The sequence below is a fragment of the Phascolarctos cinereus genome, unplaced genomic scaffold (genome assembly GCF_003287225.1).
Source record: "Phascolarctos cinereus isolate Bilbo 61053 unplaced genomic scaffold, phaCin_HiC Scaffold_4;HRSCAF=312, whole genome shotgun sequence".
Lineage (NCBI taxonomy): Eukaryota > Metazoa > Chordata > Mammalia > Diprotodontia > Phascolarctidae > Phascolarctos > Phascolarctos cinereus.
The window spans coordinates 332314622-332333309 of NW_027555847.1; the positions used below are offsets into that span (position 1 = coordinate 332314622).

The following is an 18688-nucleotide window of genomic DNA, read 5'->3' on the forward strand; positions in this document are numbered from 1 at the left end:
TAGAAAAAATGAAACTAATGTGCTGTAAGAAATGATGAGCAGATGGACTTTAGAAAAACCTGGAAAGACTTTTATGGACTGATGATGAATGAAGTGAGCAGAACCAGAAATATGTTGTAAACACTAACAGCCACATTGTGTCATAACTAACATTGATAGACTTAGCCTTTCTCAGCAATGCAAGGATCTAAGACCATCTCCAAAGGGCTCATGATGGAAAATGCTATCCACATCCAAAGAAAGAGCTATGGAGTTAGAATGCAGATTGAAGCATACCATTTGCTATTTTTTTCCTCCTGTTTTGTTTTGTTTTCTCTTTCTTGTGGCTCCTCCTATTGTTTCTAATTCTTCCTTACATCACTAATGTGAAAATATGTTTACTAGGAATGTATGTGTATAGCCTATGTCATATTGTGCACTATCTTGGGAAGGGAAGTGGAGGGGGGAGAAAAATTTAAAACTCAAAAGCTTATGGAAGTGATTGTTGATAAATCAAAAGAAATTAATATAAAAAGAAAAAAGAAAAAAGGAGCAAAAATTATTTTTTCTGTGTTTTTAACATTTTTAAAAATTTATTTCATTATACATTTCCCAAATGCAGGCAACATTTTTAATAATCTATTCTTAAATTTTCAGTTTCAAAGTTTCTCCCAACTTCCTACACCTCCCTCCTTCTTGAGAAAGCAAGTAATTTTATTTTGATTTTATATGTGAGGTCATGTAAAACATATTTCCCTATTAGTCATGTTGTAAAAGAAGAGACAAATGACATGAAATAATAAAAATACAAAGAGTAACATTTTTTAAAAGTTTGGCTCAATTTGCACTCAAAGTTCATCAATTCTTTCTATAAGTAGATAGCATTTTTCATTATGGGTTACATGGAGTTTACTTGGATCACTGTCATGCTCAGAGTAGCTAAGTCTTTCACAGAACAACATGCTAAGAACACTTGACATGCACGTGATGACATTTAACAGCGGGCGATCCATGCTAAGAACATACGACAACATGCTAAGAACATGCGGTCGCATGGTGCAGTGTGGTGCAGTGTGGTCTAGTGCGCCGGCACGGTCTAGGACAGCGCAGTGTCAACAACATTCTAAGAACGTGTCATCAAACACGCTAAGAACACGGCGACAAAAACCTGCTGAGAACATATGGTGACATGCTAAGAACATGCGATCACATGGTGCGGCGTGTTGTGCAGTGCGCTGGCACGATCTAGGATAGCATAGATGTTAAGAACATGTGATGCATGCCAGCAACATGTGACAACGTGCTGACAACGTGCGATTGCATAGTGTGGCTGGTAGAATAGAAAGAAACAGCAGAGTTTAACTCTCTCATACTATTAAATGCCCAGATTACCAAACAACACACCTCCATACACATGAGGTAAATATGACTCTACAATTAAAAAAAAAATTCCTTAAAGGAAGAAAGGGAAAGACTTCTGAGCAAGTTAAAAAAAAAGCCTCAGAAATAAGAAAAAAAAAGCTTCAGGTGAATTGAAATCCCTTAATGGACTGAATTAAAATAAAAAGACTATAGCAATAAGATAAAACAAAACAAAACAAAAACAGCCTTTCCATGGATGCTAAAGAGGTTAAAACTTCTTAGAGTGAAAGGAGAAAAAGCCTCCACACAGGAACTTTTAGAGAAAAAAAAATGTGGTGGAACTTAGCTGATTATGGAAGAAAAGGACCTCAACATAATGAGGTAAAGAACAATGAAACATATCTTCTCCCTGCTCCTTCCCAACAAGGAAATTACCTCAACTTTGTTTATAGCACCAGAGGAAGGCAACTTTGGATTTAAATTTAGGATTAAAGAAAAGCCCTTTCTTTCATTTCTCTTCTCATTGAAGGGGGAAACCCTCCATTAGTTTTCTCCTCAAAGGAATGAGACAGGCTAACCTAAAGATAGATCACTAGATTTCCACACATACACACACACACGCACACGCACACACACACACACACACACACACATATGTTTTTATGTATTATGACTAGCCAAAAATTAAGAATTAAGGAACCCAAATCAGAATCTTCCAGGATGCAGCAGCTATTGCTTTAAAGGAGTGGACAACATATAATGAACTAAAGGCAAAAGATAAAGGTCTACAACCAGTCTCTCCGATAAGGGCCTCATTTCTAAAATATATGGAGAATTAAGACAAATTTATAAGAATGCAAACCATTCCCCAATAACAGCACAGATAATGTTAATCTGTGTGTGTTTTTTTAAGTCAATGCATAGCCCAGAGGAACTCATTTCTATTTGAGATAGACACCACAGGCCTACTGAGATGTTAAATAACTTACCTAGGGTCACGAAGTCAATATGTGCCAGTGATGGTACTTGGACATACACCTTCCTGGTCTCAATATCAGTTTTCTATCTACTTTGCCACACTGTCTCTCTAAAAATAAATGATTCACTAAAAACTATCCTTTGGACTTCATGTTTTGCAATATTGCCCATTGATATATGAACAATGTAATCATTAAGTAATACATGTGACTAAAAGGACATTATTTTGTTGAGTCTATGCTATGCAATTTAATCTTCACAAGTAATAGTGACTTAATATTACTATGGAAATGGGTAAGGGATCATTTCGTCTTTCTGTCATTCTGCCTACAGAGCGGCTTTCTTGGGTAGGAAGAGTGTATAGGTGTAATTAGATGGGTGTTGGGAAAGAACCCCAGAAACATCTTCTCTTTTTAGCACCAAATTCTCAGATTATCCTCTACTTTTGGGTTAAGGCATGGAAAGTACTATCAAAATACAAATGAATCCAAGAAGGGTAAACTATTGAACTATTATCACTCATTAGCATTTTAGATGAAATTCAGTTGATCAGAACTGCAGGGTTCAGGTAAGCCAACTAAGGGAATAGAAAGAATAGGAAATGGGACAATTAGCTGTTTTGTTTTTTTTCTTATTTTTTTTTCCTCTCTGTTTCTCTGTCTCTCTCGGTCTCTCTGTCTCTGTCTCTGTCTCTCTCTCTCTCTCTCTCTCTCTCTCTCTCTCTCTCTCTCTCTCTCTCTCTCCCTTCCTTCTTTTCTTTCTCTTGGAAGAGGTGATGAGGATACGGGGGAGAAGACGGAGGGGAACTCAAAGGAATGGACAAGTGGCATTACCTGATGGGACAGGCTTTTGTGAGATGCCATAATGGAAAGCCAGGACACAAAAGGAACCAGAATAAGAGCACTGGTATCTTAATGGTGTACCAAAAACCAAAGAGAGAAAAGATTTTTTTCTTTCATCAAAGAGCTGAAAACAACCCACCCGGTTCAGTTTGGTACAGGTTTGGCCTTATGTCACTTCATCATCAAAAGATTTTTAAGGTTTAAAATTGGTACATTTTTGAGAAAGGAAATAAGATAAAATTAAGGTATGTACATCACTGTTTAGGCATAATACTGTTGCACGCTTAGTAGACTACAAGATGGTGCAAACACAGCCTTCATGTGTACTAGGAAACCAAAACATTTGCTTTATTGTGCTGGTCTGGAATAGAATCTGCAATATCTCCAAGGTATTCCTGTATTAGATGGGAAGGGGGTCAGGACTTGTATATAGGACTTGGAGTCCCTCTACCCCCAGAAATGACAAAGCAATCATAAGACAGATAGAACCCAAACACATCCCCTAGACTAATAATATTTAAGAGTAGATAGATAGAAAGATAGATAGATAGATAGATAGATAGACAGACAGATAGATAGATAAATAGATAGATAGATGGATAGATGGATAGATATAGACATGTAGATATCCATAGATACATATATTTCCATCCTGGTATTCTGTCTATCTTAGCAGAGCTAAGCAGTAACCATTGACCTCAACTTCCTGCTTCCCCTCCTGGTGGGAGTAAAAAATCTCCCTTGGAGAGGAGAGTGGGGGGGGGGATAAGCTAGAGATGTCAATGCTGCTTCTCTTCAAGACACAAAATAACAGCTCTCTCTATGCTTGGCATTCTTTCCTACACACGGAACTCTTTATTGTTACATGTATATGTCTTCTCTACTGGATTTAAAGTTCTAAAACATCCATGGGCTTAGAGACAGAAGTGACCACAGGCCACCTAGTCTAAGCTCCTCAGTTTACAGAAAAGGAGGCTGAGGCCAAGAGACTGGCCCATAGTTTCAAAGGCAATAAATGTTAGAAGTAGAATTTGAAACCAGGTCTTTTGATACCAGAGTGAGGGCCCTTTCCATTGTACCATGCTGTTTTCCCTTGAATATACCAGAAATTCAATATATATTTGTTGAAGTGAATAGAGTAACTCCAACTCAATATTGCTATAGGCTTGCTAAGATTCCCAAGGAACTGAGAAGCAGCACAGAATCTCAGGAAGGAGAGACTTGCTGGTTCAGGGAACCTCATTAGCATGGAGGTATATGTGAATTTGAACCTTCCTTACAGCCCCTGCGTGTACATGGCACAGGAATGGCACCTCATTTTTCACTGACAATGGTTACTCCTTGAAGTGCTGAATGTTTAGTTCCTACTTTCCAATTTCCACCTTTTAATGAACCACCTCTAATCTACACTGTCCCCTACTTGAATCCCTTGCTCTCTTGTCCTTTTGCTGATCATGCCTTGCCAAAACCCAACCCTGGTTTATTCCCACCATCTGGCTCCTTTGCACCTACTTTCATACTGCTAGAGAAAATAAGTAAACCAAGTTAATTTGCAGATTATAGTTTATGTTAGCAAACTTCAATGGGGTGCTCACTGCAACAGGTTAATCCTTCTACTTCCCCCTACTTAATTCTTTAGCCCAAATTTTCTCTTCTCTCGTCAAGACTTTCTATAGCATTCCCTCTCCAAACACTTTCAGCTGAGGATCTTACCTCCTACTTCAAAAACAAAAATTGAGGCCATTTGCAATGAGCTCTGTCTTCCCTCCTTCTCTGTCTTTCCCTCCTTTTCATATCTCCTTGACATCATTTCCTTGTTGTTGCTGTTGCCCTATATTCTCTTTTACTCCATTCTCTGTTGAAGAGAGGCCCCTTCTCCTGGCTACTGTTAAGTCCTCAAAATATACCCATTCCTTCCCATCACCTCTCATCTTTTATAGCAATTGTCCCCACCCCCTAATCTTCAATGTCTCCATATCTAATGGTTCCTTCTATGCTGCTTATAAATCCCACCCAAATCCTTCCCATCTTTATGTAAAGTCCTCATTAGATCCTACTATTGCCACTAAATATCATCTTCTATTTTTAGGTAAATTCCTTGGAAAAAGCTATTAGTATTCAATACTTCTACTTCTCATTCTCTTCTAAAACATCTGCAATCTAGTTTTCAACCTCATCACTCAACTGAAACTACACTCCCAACATTACCAATGACCTCTTAAATACAAACGTATGGCCTTTTTGCATTCTTCAGCCATGGAGACCCCTCTGTTGGACTTGCCACTACAGACCACCTTCTCTTCCTGTAAACTCTCTCCTCTCTAGTTTTTATGACACTTTTCTTGTGTTTGGTTCTGCTCCTGTTTGACCATTGCTCAGCCTCCTTTCCTGAATCTTTATCCATATCATGCCTACAAACCATGGCCATACACTAAGGGCCAAATCTGGAGCCTTCTATTTTGTCCTTACTCTCTTGGTGACCTCTGAGATCATTGTGAGTTTATTATCAATCTTTGCAGATGACTCTCAGATCTAAATATCCAAACCTGGTTTCTCTCCTGAACTGTAGTAGCATGTCATTCAACTGCTTATCAGACATTAATAACTGGGTATCTTGTAGGTATCTCAATCTTAACATGTCCAAAATAGAACTTGTTATCTTTTCCCTAAAACCTACCCTTCTTCTGAATTTCCCCTTACCTGCTCAGAGTACTAGCATCCTTTCTGTCACATAGGTTTACAACCTCAATATCATTCTTAACTCTTCACTATCCCTAAACCCATAAAGCCAATCAGTTGCCAAATCTTGTTTGTTTGTTTGTTTGTTTTCTGTCTCCACATCTCACATCCATCCTTTTCTCTCTATTCACATAGTCATCATCACAGGTAAAGTTGTCATCATATCTTACCTGGACCATTGTAACAGCCTACTAACTGGCCTTCCTGCATCATCGCTTTCTTTCATCCTCCACACAGATACTAGTGTGATTTTCCTAAAGCACAAGTCATATTGCAAGATTCTGAGCAGAGGTGTTAACGACCAACCTTTGTGCATTTGGAGGATTAATCTAGTAGCAGTAGATAACATGGATTGGAATGGTAAGAACCAAATAAAGGGATTTGTGAAGAAGGGATGAGCTAGCATGATGGTAGCAAGATTGGAATGGATAGGCTGATAAGTGTGATGTTACAAAGGGAGAGTCACCAGTATCTGAGGACTGATAGATTAAACTGCTCCCACTCTTCCAACATCAATACCACATCCAAAAAGTGAAAAAGAGCCTGGATTTTACAGAATGGTGGTGCCATTAGTAGAAATAGGGTAGTCATGAGGATCAGCAACTTAGAGGTTGGGGGTATAGAATGGTGAAGGTTATTTTTGGTTATTTCCAAGCGCTTTATAAATCTTAAATTGCTTCAGAAATGGGAGTTGCTACTATTATTGAGGATGGTCACCATCCTCAATGGTGGATCCTACGCATCCACCAATGCGTAGGTTGACGACAGAAACTGGACAAACCCAAGTTACCTTATTTCTAGTAGAATATGCTTGCCTTCCAGTGATACTTTTGCTTACTTGGTGTCCTAACTTCAGACAAGAGCACTGTCACAAATCAATTTTGTATTGGATTGCAGTGATCCATGCCTTCCACATAGGCAGTGTAGTAGAATGGATGCAGTTACAGGGTTATAGTCTTAGAGGAAGAAGGAACCCAAGAGGCTATCTAGTTCAACCACCTCATTTTTGAGTTGAAGAAATGATGGCCTATACAGAATAAGGGATTTGTCTTACATTACATAGGTATTAAGGGTCATCTTATAGCCACATGAGGAAACAAAAGTTGGGCCAGCTAGGTGGCACAGTGGATAGAGTGCCATGCCTGGAGTCAGGAAGAATCATTTTTATGAGTTCAGATCTAGCCTCAGACACTTACTAGGTGTGTGACTCTGGGCAAGTCACTTAACCCTTTGTCCCTCAGTTTCCTCATCTGTAACATGAGTTGGAGAAGGAAATGGAAAATCACTCCAGTATCTTTGGGGTTTTGGAGGTGATAGTTACCCTACTCTGTCAGTTCTTCCTACAGTACTGTTTGTTGGGGAACACTTAGATCAAAGAGAAAAGAGTAACAATTATGGGATTGAGTCAGTGAATACCATCTCCAGTTGTCCTGATGTGTATCTGGCCACTGGATCCAGATGGCTCTGGAGGAGAAAGTGAGGTAGGTGACTGCACAGCCCTCCCTCAGTTAAATCCAATGCACTTGCATGTCATGGTATCACCTCCCTGATGTCATGGTCCTCTTCGAGAACAAAGGACGAACAACAACTCAAATTACAGTGGCTTTTTATTATTTCTAGGATCACATAGAAAGCTCTCTTTAAGATTTAAAGTTCTTCACACTTGTCCCTGGCTTACATTTTCCTTTTTTATACTTTGCTCTCCTCTTTGCATTCTACAGTTCAGCCACATCGGCCCACTTGCTATTCATCATGTGGGATACTCTCGAACTCATCTCTGTGCCTGTCCCCCATGCCTGGAATGCTCTCTCTCTCCTCAGTGTCACCTCTTAGCTTCCTTCAAGATTTACCTCAAAGAACCACAGGAGGCCTTTACTGGTCCCCTCAACTGCTAATACCTTCACCTCTAAGGTTACCTTGAGTCTATTTTGTATGTAGCGCAACATGTTGTCTCCCCCATTATAAAGTTAAGTGCCTTGAAGGCAGGAACTGTTTTTGCTTTTTTGGGGAGGAGAGCGGTATTCTTAGTACTTAGCGCAGTGTCTGACGCATAGTAAGGGATAGGGACTGAATCTGTAACTTCACTGATACAGAGAATCCTCAAGTAAGGAAAATCCTTTTACTAATACAGGTCAGTATCTTGTCTACAATTTACAATTTGAGCAATGAGAGGCTAAGTGGCTTGCCCAGGGTCATTGATCAAGTACACGGCAGAGGCAGTACTTGTACCTAAGTCTCCCTGGTTTTGAGGCTAACTCTCTGTCCATTATTCAACACTGTCAGCACTTAATAAATGCCTGTCAATTGACTGACTTCAAGTCAGCAGATGTAGGTTCAAATCCTGCCTCAGATACTTACTAGCTTTACGACCATAGTAAAGTCTTTCACTTGTGGTTCAGTCTTTCCATTGTAAAAGAGGGGTGATAATAACTATAATACCTACCTTACATTGTTGTTGTGGAGGTAAAATGAAACAATTGATGTAAAAAACCTTTTTCCAAATCTGGAATGCTACTCTGGTTCACTTTCTAGCTAACCATCAACCATGGTACTCCCTATCAATTATTTATGAAATAGGCAAAATCTTGAGAATTTTTTTGCTCCAGCCTTTAGGGCAGTAAACACTTTCTACATTTTCAAAGTGCTGCCCAAGACTTTCCTTTTGCATTAAAAACAATGGAACAGAGAGAGAGGCAGAAGACAAGTTAAATATCTTTCAGAATTTCTGGGTCCTTTCTCACCAGCTAGTAGAGCTATCAATCATTATAACAGAGCAAGTGCAGTGTAACAACCAATTAAAACTACAACAGGCTGGTCTGATGCCAACTGATAGCTGTGCCAGACATTGACACTCATGGAAAGAGGAGCACCAAAGTGTGCTCTTCTCCCTTTACATTTTTATTTGTCCCATATCTATTTCTAGGTCCCCACTAGTACACAATTACTAGATATAGGCCTACTGGGATTGGAATAAAAATAGCAGTAAATATTTCTTTGTAAATCATGGAGCCTGAGGTTAATCATAGTTACAATTCTTTCAAACAAAATATCCTGTGCAGTGGATAGAGCACTGGCCCTGGAGTCAGGAGGATCTGAGTTCAAATTTGGCCTCAGACACATGATACTCACTAGCTGTGTGACCCTGGGCAAGTCACTTAACACCAATTGCCTCACCAAAAAAAAAAAAAAAGACAAACAGAATATCCTTAGCCAGAGAAGAGTATATTTGTGGTTATCTGATACTTCAGTCATCCCAAAATATAGGGAAAACATACATACATGCAATTTTCCTGACTCAGCTAGGTGCAAATGGACAGAAGTAACATAGAATTACAGTTGGGTTTGGGATAAAGAAGAACATTCACAACTAGAGCTATTGTAGAGTAGAATAGACTGATTCAGGAGATAATGGACTCCCTCTTATTAGAAGTGTTCAAGAAAAAGCCAGATAATTATTTATGTAGAATGTTGTAAAAAGGTGTCTGACAGCACACAGGATGCCTAAAACTCCAGAATGTAGTTGAAAACAGATTAAGATGTAATTGGGAAATGTTTGACAAAATAAAGACACAATACAACACAGATAATGTTAATTTGTAGTTTTCTAAGTCAATATGCAACCCACAGGGATCCATTTCTATTTGAGTTTGACACCATTATGTGTAGGGTATCTTTATTCAGATATACACAGGAATCCCTTTTGAGGTATATATAACACATATATAACCATGGCATAGTAAATATAGAGCTGGCCTCAAGGACAGAAAGATTTGAATTCAACCTGGCCTCTGACATACATTGTCAATGTAACCTTTCGTAAGCCACCTCTTATACCCATGAGCAACTCTATAGGACTGTAAGTTGGGCAGAGCTGCATTAGTAGAGAGAGTTTGCTAAAACAATGAAACCAAAGGTCTAGTTCCTATCCCTATGTGCCTAGTCCAGGACTAATAAAGTACTCAATAAACGCTCACTCTATCTACTTCTATCTATTCTATTTATTTCTTTGGAAATACAAAGGTCAGGCTTGGAATCATTAGAATCATTAAAGTTCTTAGCAATCCGTATTTCACAGTTAATGTCAAGATAATAGGACCATTCAGTAATCTTCTAAGGTTCTTGAAATCTTCAGTTTTTGAAAATATTCAATTAATCTGTGGACTTTAGAAATGGTCTCTAGACTCAAAGTGCTCTTAAAGTCACAAACATATGAACTGAAAATATTTATGGCATGATCTATGACAGCAGTTCTTACTTGAGCTCCAAGCAATAAAAAGCTGCTCTGCATTAAGCAGAAGGAGGATGCGGTCAGCAAGTCACATAGAATAAAGGATGGCACTGCCAGTAAGGTAGTGAACAACTCTAAAGTGTCACGGTCCCAGAAGGCAATGTCAGGAACACATGGATGGAGGTAATATGGAGTCAGATTTAGGTTTATGTAAGGAAAAATTTGCTGACAATTAGAGGTACTGCAAAGTTGCCTTTACTAAATCAGGAGGTGGGAGACTCCCCCTCATTAGGGGTTAACCTCTTGTGTGGTAGGATTCAGAGGGCATCCTCACTCAGGTGTAAATTAAAGGTATAAGTTAAGTAAGATAGTCTCTGCAGTCTCTTCTAACAATACAATTCTATGACCTGGTCAATTTAGCTTCATTCCTTTAATTTTGCTCAGCACTCTCTTCCTCTCCTTCCCAGTCCCACCCCACCAAGTTTGTTTACCTTGTTGACAATCTTACTTTGTTGGACTAAGTAGAAATAATGCACCAAATTTGATACAGTTTTGTTCCGTTCCTGGTCCCTTATGGGCCCCACTCACCCCTACTCTGGAGCAGACAGGACTGGCTAGTTCTTAAATTTTTTCAGTTCATAGTTTGATAGGGAAAAAACAAAAACAAACAAACAAATAAAAAAACCCCAATCACTTTTGGACTAACCCATTCATGCTAGTTTGCTGCAAATTTAGTAGCAAAATCTCACCAAAATTGGGAGTAATAACAGCACTCCTTTCGATGAAACCTTATTGAGGTGACATAATATTGAATAAAAACCAGATGAATAAAATGTTCATCCTAACCAGGAGACAGAAAGCCTGCCATTTTCAGGACATTAATAACAATCGAAGGGATCAGTTCTCCCATTTGTTGGAGCAGCTTCAAGGATCCCCAGCTGTCTCCAATACCATAGTCTGAGAACCACTGGTCAGTGCTAATAGACACTCCCTGCAGTAGTTAATCAAGTTTTCATTCTTTTTTTTTCCTAGTGTGCTCTAAGTAGAGATTTCTTTGTTGGGCAACGACATTAAAAACCATTACAATTTTACTTAACACTTAGAGATAATGGCTATCTTCTACTTTGTAGGGATTTTTTTTTCTCTAAATGAACAGGAATATGTGAGTGTGTGTGTGTGTGTTTGTGTGTTAGCAGAGTACCGTTTCCTATTCTTCTTGAAAAGCTAGCTCAAACAAAAGTAAAGCTAATAGATGCTTTTTCATAAAGATGACTATTTAAAAAATGAATTTCATAATACACTTGCTACAGATATATTCTCTTCCAATTCTTCTTTCTCCCTTTTTTTCAACAGAGGCTTAAATAATGCAGGTACAAATGCCACTTCTTTAACTATGTAATGGCTCCTCAGCATTCTGGCATGTGGTAGGTAGCTTTGTCCCCATTGCCTTTTTTTCTTGGCCTGTCAGCGGTGAGAAACAGTTTTCTACCAATTACTGTCACAATGTGAATAAATTCAAACCTGGAAATACAAGTACTGAATATTTTCTTTAAATTTGTCCCCCCAAAGCTGCATAAAGCAAGGATTTAGCATGTATAAAAAGAATTTAGCAAGCAATGAAAAAGAAGCAGCACATTGCACTTTCTGTTCTATAAATAAAAACATAATGTAAGAAGGTAAACAAAAAGGCACTCATGCAGAGAAGAGAAATGGGCAAAAGACACCATGAGTATGAAATGTAAATTTAATAAAGAGAAAGTTACAGCTGCAGAGAACATCAATTAAGCAATGTGACCCAAAATAACAGTGTTATGGGCTTTTCTGGGTGATTAATTATGCTTTAATTATAAATCATTTAAAAAGGTTCATTTAGCATTTTACTCCTTCCCTAACATTAATCAGTTAATTTTGGTTTTCAGCCCTAAACAAACATCCAAGGTTTTCCGTTGGGTGCTAACAAGTTTTTAGTTTAAAAGTTGTAAAGAAATGTACTGGTAAAAGAATGAGCAATGTTGTTGGGTTATTACTATTATTCAACATGTATTAATTCCTGATCTAAATAGGATACAGCTATCTTGTATTTAAAATATTCCTTAAACAGAACTCATACAGATTTTCTTTCTTTTTTTGAAACCTCAAATGCAGAGACAATAGGTATGGTTCATAAACACAGTTTGAATTTCTTTTCCCTCAAGGGTCTAGTCCAGAGGTATTGAAGCCTGTGGGCCACATGTAGCTGGAACCAGATTAAAATTTAATTGGGAAATACTTCACAAAATAAAAATACAATAAAATACAGATGTTAATATGTGATTTTCTATATGTGGACTGCAGGAATCCTTATGCATGGTTTATTTTCTATTTGAGTTTGACATCATTGGTCTAGTGTGCCCTTAGGCAGAACAGAAAATTGATCACACCATCAATTAGCTAATAATATCCAACAATAATAACAATAATAACTAATGTTTATATAGTACTTATTATAAGCTAGGCACTGTGTTAGGTGCTTTATAATCATTATCTCACTTGACCTTTACAACAACCCTGGGAAGAAGGCACTATTATTATATTGCCATTTTGCAAATGGGAAAACTGAGGCAGAGGTTAAATGACCTGCCTGGATCACATAGCTGGTAAGTATTTGAAGCTGGCTATGAACTCAGGTCTTCCTGACTCTAGACTCAGTGCTCTATCCACTGTGGGACCTAACACCACAGTTGACATTGGGTTGTTTTTCTTTTCTTTTTTTCTTAAATTATTTTTAGGTTGTTTTTCCTTAGAAGTGAACCAGTTTTACTTTTTCTTTAGCATGGTATAATGATCTCTGCAGGCTAAAAAAGAAAACTTGTCAGAACTTGCAAGTCCTTTGACAACTTTTTCTCTCCTATTTCTCCTAGCCAGACGCTCAGCAAAACCTGCAAACTTGCCACATTTTCTCACATTACCCTGTCCAATCCCACTATCACTATTCTGGTAGAGGATCATTAGTTCATATGATTACTTCAGTGACTGCACTAGCTTCCTGATTGGTGATCATGTCACTAATCTTGCCCCAATCCAATCCATCCTGTACAATCTGATTCAGATTAATTTGCTGAAAACATTAATCTAGCAGTGCTGGATATGACAGATTGGAGTGGAGGAAAGACTCAAGGAAGGCTCACCAATTAGAAGACTCTCACAATCTAAGTGGCATGCTACTCTCCTATTCAGAGATGTTCAATGGCTCTTCATGATCTGCATTATATTTGAAATGTTGTCATTTTGGTGGTTTTAATAAAACTATTTCTGCTGAAAAAGTACTGATGTATTTCTCTACTTTCAGAAAACCTCAAAAAGCAAAAGAAAAAAAACAAGTTTGTGAAGATATTCTTTGCATTAATCCAGATTTAGGGAGCTTTCTATCTATAGGGGAAAAATCTTCACTTGATTTTTTTTTAGGTCAAATATTGGCAGAGTTGTTGCTGACATTTAAGTCTGCTGAAATTTTGTCAATTAGTGGGTACTTAGAAATATAAAATTTGGAAGTTTATTGAACTGAGTATAGACATATGAGGAACCAGTATGCACATTGGAAGGCAAGACACACATACACACATATCTATATCTCTCTGTATATCAGGCTTTTCAGGAAAAAATCACCAGGTTCAATAGGAACAAGTGCTTTTAAAGAAATTATCTGGATCCTTTCTAAATAGAGTAATTGGTTTATAGTTGCTTTCATTAAAAATACTTTGACAAAAAATTAGGAAAATCTGAACTGCATTAAAAGGTCCTCCAAAAATCAGATCCTAATTTATCTTTTAAAATTTATTTTCCATCAATGTCCTCCATCAAAGCTGTTCTAGACACCATGATATATCGTCTCCTCAAACTAGCGCGTACATTTACGCCCCTGAATTACTACTCATGCCACTACCTCCATCCTTCCTTTTTATCCTTCCTTCACTTATCCCAATTATTCACTCCTTCATCTAGCTCAAGTCCCATTTTCTTCAAGAAGCCTTCCTTGATCCCTTTAACCTATAGTGATCTCTTCCTTCTCCAAGTTCCAATAGAATATATGTATATGTATATATGTGTATGTACTCTCCTACACTGTATGGTCCCTGACAACAAAGATTGTGTATTATAATTCTGTGTACCACAGCATATAGCATAGCATGATGCATATAACAAATGCTCAAAACAACTAAGTAAATTAGTCAATCAAATCAAAACATTTAAGATGGCTGGTTGCATTTCTGCAGGTATAACCAATCACAGAATCTCAGAGACAGAAGGACCCTCAAACGTCCATCTACCTAATCTAAGATTCTTTCTACAACACACCTAATAAATGATGATCATCCAGCTTCTGCTGAAAAATCTCTGAGGAAGGGGAATTTACTGCCACCTCAAGCAGCCCATTCCACTTGCAGGTAGTGCTCATTTTTAGGCAATTTCCCCTTGCCTCCATCCTAAAGAGGTCTCTTTTTAACTTAGAGTCACAGAATCATTGATCAATCAATCAATGAACATTTATTAAGGGCTTATGTGCCAGACATGTGCTAGGTACCATGGATACAAATGACCTTGACCTCAAGGAGCTTATATTTTATTGTAGGGAACAAAATATACACATGTAGTTTTATATAAAACATCGACAAAGTTAATAAAATGTTACTGGGGAAGGGGTTAATAGCTGGAGAAATCAGGCAAGATTTAATTTAGGAAGTGGTGTTTGAGTTTTCAAGAAAGCCAGAGAAGTTAAGGGGCAAAGGTGATGGGGCAGAGCATTCATGGGGAATAGACAGGGCAAAAGAATAAAGATGGGAGATGGAGTGTTGTAAGGAACATAAAGTAAACCAGTGCAATTGGATTGCAAATGTCATGAAGGGGAATACAATTTAAGAAGCTTGGAAAAAATAGGAAACGGCTTGGTTATGAAAAGCTTTAAAAGCTAAATAAAGGAGTTTACATTTGATTCTAGAGGTAAGAGGGAGTCCTAGAGCTCATTAATCAGGGGCAAAGTTACATTGTAAGACCTAAACTTTTGAAAACTCACCTTGGCAGCTAAGTGGAGGATGGACTGGAGTGGAGAGAGACTTGAAACAGGGAAACCAATTATTAGGCTTTTACAATAGGCCAGGCAAGATGTGGTAGGTTGGAGGCAAGTTGTAAAGGCCTTTAAATGTTATACAAACACATTTGTCTCTACTGCATCCTCTACTGTAGATAGTCTCTAGAGTTTATTGAGGGGGGAAGTGTCCTGATCAGACGTACTTTAGATATAAGCACTATGGATTGGAGAAGGTAGGTATTTGAGGCATGGAAGTCAAGAGGTCTCCTGCAATATTACAGGTGAGAAGTGATGAGGGCCTGAACTAAAGCAATAGCCATAAAAGTAGAAAACACAGCTCAGATACGCTGTGGAAGTAGAAATGGCATGATTTGGCAAAATGTTATGTGTGGAGTTCAGGAAAGGGGGATATTGAGGCTAAAAAACTGGGTGAGTCAAAAGATGGTGGAAACAAGGAAATTCTGAATGAGTGGTGGATTTGGGTGAAAAGGGAATGAGTTCTATGTTGGACATACTGAGTTTGAGAAGCCTATGGAGGGAAAGTTGGAAAGGTATAGATAGGGGTTGGTATTGGGACTGGAGATAAGTGAAGAGACTTGGATTGGATATAGAATTGTACTGTATAACTGGAGACAGAAGGGACTAAGTGGTCATCTGGTCCAACCTCCTCACTTTTAAAGGTGAGAAAACTGAGGCCAAGAGAGGTTCAGTGACTTCTCCAAAGACATAATTGTACTAAGTAGCAGACACAGGATCTGAACCTGGCTTTTTTGTTTCCAGGTTCTTTCTCCCCTGTGCTCCTACTTTTGCCTTCTAGGACCAAGCAGCACAAACCTAATCCATGATACCCCTTCATGTACTTGAAAACAGTTATCATGCCCCTTCTCTTAATTTTTCTCTTTTCCAGACTAAACACTCCCAGTTCCTCCAGTTAATCTTCAGACATTATAGTCTTCAAGGCCCTCATCACATTTTCTTTTATTTCTTTTGGTCATGCTCCAGTGCATTTATGTCTTTCTGAAAATGTATTCAGAATTCAACTCAATACTTTTGGTGTGAAGGTAAAATGGGACATTACCTTATGCAGTTAAAAAGATACAAGAGGAGTTGGTTTGAGGCTCAGAAACCTAAGCTTGTTGTGAAGGGAGCACTTTGTAAAGTGGAAAATGCTATATAGAAGTAAGCTCTCAGTGAGGGTATTTGGAAAAATAATTAAACATCATAAAATGCTTTTCATTTATCTGCTTCTCTTCTAATTTTAGCTGCATTGGTTTTGTTTGAGCAAAACCTTTTCCAATTTATGCAATAAAAATGTCTATTTCACTTTCTATTATCCTCTCTATCCCTTGTCTGCTCACAAACTCTTCCCTTAGCCAAAGATCTGATAGGTAATTTCTTTCTCTAATTATGATATCATCCTTCATGACTAAGTCATGTTTCCATAAGGAGCTCATCTTGGTATGTGGCATGAAATATTGATCTACACCTATTCTCTGCCAGACTGCTTTATGTTTTCTCCAACAGTTTTTGTCAAATAGTTCTTATCAACAGCTGGGATCTATGTGTTTATCAAATATTAGGCTACTATGCTCATTTGCATCTCTGTGTTGCTTATCTAATTTGTTCCACTGTTCAACCACTTCTTAACCAGTACCAAATAATTTTGATGATTACTGTTTAATGGTATAGTTGGAGATCTGGTATTTCACTTTTAATAGTTGGTCTACAGACATAATTATTTGAAAGCAAAAGGGGGAAAAAAGCACAGGAAAAAAAAGTCAATAGTAAAAAACATTCCTCCCTAAAGCTGGGGCACACTCCCACCATTATATAATGTCAGCAGGAAGAGTAGGGTACAAAGAAAGAGTATGCCAGTAGAGTAGCACACACAAGGGAACACACATGGCCCATAAAACTCAAACCTCTGGCATTACAGGGAGATTGTTCATCTTGATTCTCTATTGGTGCTCATTGTCTGTGCAAGCTTTTCTGTGCTTGCACCTTGTAGGTGAGTAAGTAGTCCCACTGGAAGACACTATGGTCAAGTGGGTGGAATGGGAAGAAAAAACAATTCCCTTTCGCCCTCCACTTCCAGGTGAAGACCGTGTTTTTTGAGGGCTGGGTTTTCCTTTACTCTTCTCCACTAACAGAGCTCATCTTGTGCCTGAACAGTGTCTTGCTTTTTCAAAGCCACCAGAGACAAGGGTAAATCTTCAAATAGTCCCTGGCTAGCCACCCTCTAAATCCAACAAATCTGACTCAATTGTTCATGGCTGTCCTAACCAAACCCACTTCTACATATAAGTCATACAATCCATGTGATGTCTCTTACCTGAAAATTTAGGTGTATGAAAGGCATCTGAGACCCCAAATGACCTTGGCTTTTGTGTCTGACAACAAACAAAATAGTGGTAACTCCAACTACCTCACTTAATGATTACACCAGAGTTCTGAATATTTTCAGTTCTGACGGTTTTTATTTTGGAACACAAGTGCCAAGAAGTGTGCTGTCAGATTAGCAGGATTTATTAAATCCTTGTTAAATCAACATTGGTGAATGGGAGAAAAGAATTGGATGTACAAAAATTTTGTTCAAAAGGCAGGAAAGCAGGAACTCTGCATATCAAGTGATTTTTTTTCAACTAATAAAGCATTCTTGAAAAAAACTCCACTGGCATTTCATTTTGAGAAATTTTCATTTAAAAAAATGGGTTTACTTTCTAATCTGTTTTAGCTCCAACTGTTTAGAGAGCTTTTCTCATTTTTATTATCTCATTAAACACAAGATCTTTCACAAATGGCACATAGCAATCTTGAAGAACTCTCTTCTGATTTAGGCCAAACAATGAGACCAACTTTTAAATAATCAGCATTATTCTCTGGTTAACATACACTCTTTTCTTCTCTTCAGACAGATAATCAAATTCTGCTTTTTTTTTTTTTTTTTTTTTACTACCAAGTGTGCAGGCTAATGCAAACTATTAGGCTAATTTTATTTATTTATTTAAGAAATAAAACTAAGTAAGATCCTTTTCATTTTTCCTCTACTCAAATGAAAAAAATCACCCTGAAATTTTGGTAGCATTTACAAGTGTCCAAAAGAGTACACTGGGCACATTTAAAATATAAAATTGATTACAATAATTAAAACAATAATGCAATTCAATTAAAAAATGAACAGTTCTAAGTACCTGCTAGCTGGTGATTATAGATTGCAGGACTATTGTGAAGGTGAGGAAATGACCCCTCCCATTCAAGTGTCAGGTGACTATGACCCAAGAAATTAGAGTCAGAATCTATTGACAATGATGGCATTCAATATACCACATCTATCAAAAGCAAGCTTTTTTCTTTTTTCAATTTAAAAGCTTTAAAAAGTAAACAGTCAACATTTTACAGACTTAAAAATTTGCTGCAGACTGGTGCCATTTCACAGATTGTTTTGGTAGCCAAATATATATATTTTGTAGTTATTTTGAATGGAATTTCCCTTTC

The 18688-nt window shown here is 37.8% G+C and overlaps 1 protein-coding gene across 1 annotated transcript in view; it reads right to left on the reverse strand.

Moving 5' to 3' along the window:
• The window catches only part of NDUFAF2 (NADH:ubiquinone oxidoreductase complex assembly factor 2), a 207723-nt gene that overhangs the window by 93929 nt on the left and 95106 nt on the right, over positions 1 to 18688 (reverse strand).